This window comes from Meleagris gallopavo, chromosome 21, assembly GCF_000146605.3.
Source record: "Meleagris gallopavo isolate NT-WF06-2002-E0010 breed Aviagen turkey brand Nicholas breeding stock chromosome 21, Turkey_5.1, whole genome shotgun sequence".
Classification (NCBI taxonomy): domain Eukaryota; kingdom Metazoa; phylum Chordata; class Aves; order Galliformes; family Phasianidae; genus Meleagris; species Meleagris gallopavo.
Window position 1 is genome coordinate 2,120,868 of NC_015031.2, and position 5,251 is coordinate 2,126,118.

The following is a 5,251-nucleotide window of genomic DNA, read 5'->3' on the forward strand; positions in this document are numbered from 1 at the left end:
TGTCAGTCTCTAACCAGCTAATGCAAAGCAGTCAAATCTGGAAATAGGAATGGAAATGGAAAAAAAAAAGTGTTTGTAGTGAGGAGAAAAATATGGACAGAATGCCACCACAGGCATGGAAAAAAGAAAAAGCAAATAAGTGGATTATTTAATAAATGTAGAAATATTGATTTTGGAATAAATAGATTCCCTCCTCCTCCTACATATGAAATAAGTGTTATTTTGAGCAGTAATGGGCAATCATCCACATAACATGAGGTGCCTGGTGGAGGTTTTCAGCACTTCCAGATTGACTGGAAATACAAAGGACAACCCTAAGTTTTTACAAGGCATTTGTTCCCCGAGGTAAAAAGAAAGCAGATGCTACCCAGCAGAATGCATTGCAAACCATCTGGGGGAGCTGACCACACAACCTCAGCCTTTGGGATGGGGTAGTGAAACCTGTGCTCCTGTACTCACATAGCTGGTTGTTACAAAGGCAAAACATGCTTTACCACTCTCATGCTCTGTTCTGCTGTGACCAAATACAGAGCATCCATTTTCAGCGTGATAAATATACCCCATACTAGCAAGCAACCTGCATCTCTTTAAACTGGAACCACAGTGAGGAACAGGAGGCTCCAGCTCCAGGTTCTGTTCACTTTAAATGCCAAGCATTGGCAGTGCCTCCATCATTCCTCATTTAGCTGGTCTTCTGTGATGCAAGCCTCTAAGCAAGGATTGTAGCTACAGGAAAAAGACAAACCCAAAAGCTATAGCTCATTATCTGTCAAAAACAGATCAACAGAAACAAAAACACTCCAAACACCCTCAAAATTTCTTGTGTTAGTGAAGTCCTATTCAAGGCAAAAAAAGACTGAAGACTATTTATCCAGAGAAATTAATCTCAGCACAATACTTGTTCAATGCTTCTCTCTGGTTCATCATTTCCAGGGCTGATAAAGGAGATCAGTGTCCATGTGGCTCGATCTATCTTAGATCTATTTGTGATCTACTTGCTTGTGGAATGTGGCTGAGACCACCAATACAATTCACAGGGCTAAGAAACAGCTGTCAGATGGAATGGCTTCAAGCTAAGTATTCCGCTATCTTGGATGATCTCCTCTCTTTCTGGATATGCAGTACTGGAAATGTAATTTATCTGCTGTAAAAATCTTGAAAATTCATGATCACAGAAAGAAAGTGCAACTTGGTTTTTTGTGGCTGATGGCTGGGAAGGTGGCACGAAGAGGAAGGCTGAGAGATATGGATGTGGACAGGAACTGAGAACAGCACACTGTCACTGCTGTTCTGGTGGATCAAATAAAAGGCAGCTCTAGGAGAAAAGAAATAGGTCTCTGCTGCTGCCTGACAAGCCCAAACACTCCACAATTTTTTGATGAATAGAATCAGACTCTTAAAGAATTATGCAGCAAAAAGCAACACAGATCTGAGCGAACGTGGTTTCTGAATGTCACAGTTTCATAAATTTAGTAGGTGACCTACAGAGGAGCAAGTGGGTGACTGATACATGATTGCTGTCTGCCTTGGTTTCCCCATTTGCAAAATGCAGAGCAGCACTCTGCAATGTTAGCTGCTCTATCTTTGCAATGTGTGCTTTGAGACTGACATACAAAACATGCCAGATGAGGAACTGAAGAGCTGGGGGTCCCCTGGGCTCAGATTCCAATGCACAGCAGTGGGAAGAATGTTGCAACAACTGAACAAGCCTATTAATATTCCTGCTTGAGTGTATTAATCATCCCATTGTGAAGAAAACAACACTTCACTTTAGAAGAGAAACCACAGGCTTGTTGCATATCACTCATTTGTCTTACTAATGTTAGCACTCACTCAATTAGCCTGGATTTTAAAGGGTCTTTTTTTCTTGTAAGGTTCTGTTTGTTCTAGAAGCTTTGAATGAAAAATTGAGCCATACCAAAATGTGGCCCCAAGAAAACTCCACTGCACCAGGCACTTGCTTTGAGCTGCGTTTCCTTCTCTGCATTTCCCCTATTTGGCAGCATCAGGGGACAGAAAGGACAGGGACAGGGCAGTGACATGGGCAGCAAAAGCCACGAGTGCATGCTGCCTTTGCCTCTGTGGATGGAAGAGGAGGGATTCATTCTGCACACCATGTTGGGAGGAAGGGTGAGGTTTAAGTGCAGCAGAGTGACAAAATCTCTGATTTCAGAGTAAACTGCAAAGAGAAGCAGTCAGGAAATCAGGTTTTGTTCCACATATCCCAAATGAGCATGGCAGCACAGCCAAAGGCTACAAAATAAAGAAGGTACAGCTGCTCCTCACACGGTGCTCAGGCGCATGCAGCTGCTCTTCTACCTGTGGGCAGTGGCCACCCCTGCCCTGTGTTTGTGCCAAGCAGGAGCATCTCCTCGAGCATTCAGATAAGAAGGGCAGCACTCTGCCAGAATCCACATCTTTGGTTTGATTTGGCTTGGGGTGGTCAGCTCCCTCTTTGGTCCACCACATCCTCAACCATGGAGAAAATACTCCAGATAGGTGCAGGTGACACAGTTTGATATTCCTGACAGTCTAAGTTAAAACATAAGCAGAAACACTTCCCCTCTTGGCATCTTACTGTGTCTTGTGCCATTTTTTTTTTTTACCAAGGAGGGCACTGACCATTTCCACCGATGGCTGAGCAGGTCTCCTGGGAGGGAGCTCCTTGGAGAAGCACAGCAGACATGCTGTTAGGAGCCTGATTCTGTTGTCTTGTACCTCTGTACAACCATTATGTGCTTATTTTGCCCAGGGCAAACTAGTCATAAGATACTAACAGATTTAAACTGCATTGTTTCTCATTTTACACTTCCTTCCTTTACAACTACATCTGTGACTACAGAACAGACAGCAACATCCATCATCTTGCTCTGACTCTGTCCCCTACTGTGATCCGCAGTACAATGCTAACTCTCTGCTACCATTACTTCTCCATCCATCATGCTTCCTCTGTAGTTTTCATCTTTTCTGGGACCTCAGTACTGACATTTCCCATCTCTGAGTTGCTTTCATCATCAAATCCAGCTTCTGAACCAAAAGTTACATCTTAGGCCCATCCAAAGGGTTTGGAGATTGTTGTTGCTGTTGTTGCAATAATTTACATTGTGTCTGCACCAAAGACCCCAGCTATGGAAAAGCCATCAGATTTCAGTACAGATTAGGTTCCTTTTGTGGCAGGTGAGCAGCATTCGGGCAGCCCAGTGCACGCCCCTCAGGGAACAGTCTAGAGGAGCGAGCAGCATAACCTGCTCTAAGGGCACAATTTACATTTCAAACAGGCAACAGCCTCAGATCACTCAAATAAAAACCCACGTTATCACAGCTGAGAAACACAAGATCTTTTCATTACCTGCTCTGCACTCGCACCGATCCCTCCCTTCCCATCCTCGCTCCGTTTCAGATGCAGTCCCAGCCTCCCACACATGCACAGACACACACACCTTTGATCCCTGCTAGATACAAAAATCTGTTGGCCTGCATCCTCCCTGCTTCCCGCTCCCGTGTGCTGCAGAATTCTCCTTTGCCCCACATAAAATCACTTTCCAGTCTCCATTCTTCCCTCTTGCAGATGCACAGAGATCGCTGCGTGTCCCAGGAGCAGGAGGGCACTTCTCCAACCACAAACTGCTCCACCCCTGTGACCCAGAGCTCACCAACCGTTTCCCCATCCAACAAACCTTTCCCAGCACCCCCACATCGCCCTTCAGCCCCTCCCCACCTGCAGGCACACACACAGACACTGGAGCTGCATCTGCAGAAGCAAACACACACACACACACACACTCACTCACTCACAGCCAAACACACTCTGTGTTTGCAGTGGGTGACATCAGCACTGCTTTGCTGTTTCAGTACAGCTGGTGCATTCCAGCAGCAAAGCAGGCTGTTTGATCAGAAGGCCGTCTGGTTTGGGGTACTGGTTGCCTCCAGCAAACAGTTTGCTACGAGGTGTCACCAAGCTGAATGAACATAGGAACATCTTGCACACCCTTCCCTCTCTCTTCCCATATTCCCCCTTCCCTCCTTTCAGTCCATGCAGACATCGCTGACCCAACATCACCAAAATTCCCTGCAATTATGGAGAGCCTCAGACTGCACTCAGAACTCCACTCCATAGCACTTGTGTGGTCTGCTGGCATTGGAAAATATGCTCTCCCTGAACCCTGCCTCTCCTGTTCTCATCAGCCCTGTATGTCAGAGCCTGGTAGCACTGCCTGACTTGTAATTATTTTTTACTATGCTGCTTTGTCTGCACTAATCCTTTGAAAGTAGCTTTAGTGCACATCTGAAATATTATGATGCTATAAAACCTCTGTAATATTTATAAATCCCATAAGACATCATAAAGAGAGAAAAAAAACCTCCCCACAGAGTTCATCTAGCATAATTACATATACATTTCCCTCTGATTAATAAAAAATGATCACTTCCTTATGTAAAGATATTCTTCAGCTTTCTTTCATTTAAGGCTATTTTTTTCTTTCCATGTTAAATCTGTTTCATGTGTCCCCGTATAGTGAGGTACCTCAGAAGATATTTTCCCAAAACAAAAGGCGTGATGAAAAGAACCATCACAGAAAATCATCAGCTGAACTGGGAGTGAGGAAACAGAACAGTCTATTGCTATATTGTCACATCTCCTGATTTCACCACAGAAGGTCCTGAAATATCCTCGAACATCAAGCAGGCAGTGTGTCATCCCTCTAAACAGAAAGGAACTGGTAAATATATATATATTTTATAAAGAAAGACAGAAAGAAAGGAGGAAGGAGACCCTGCACGTCTTCCCCCCCCCGCCTCCAATAAAAGGGCTGGCTGAGACCTCACTGAATCTGATTGAAGGGAAGCCTGGAAATACACAGCTGGAGAGGAGGACACTGTCCATTTCTGAAATAGTGGTCAAGGACATGACCGGTGGCTGGTGTGCTCAGTGCACAACCATTTACACTGAGCTTACAGGCTGAATCTAGATCCTATGTCTGTGTGTATATTTTAGAAATGGCTTTGAATGGGGTTTTATCCTGCTCTTACATCACATTCTTCACCTGGTTAAATGGGATCAGTTTTGAACTAAGTTTTGAGAAACGTTTTCATATACAACTCCCCCTCCAGTGCTCTCCAGAATCCACTATTCCTTAGCCAGAGGGAGCCACTGGGCAGCATTATTCTAAGGCAGTCTGAAAAGGACCTGCAAAATGGAGAAGAGAAAATCACCAGTTTTTGCTTTTTTTTCTTTCTTTCTTTCTTTTTT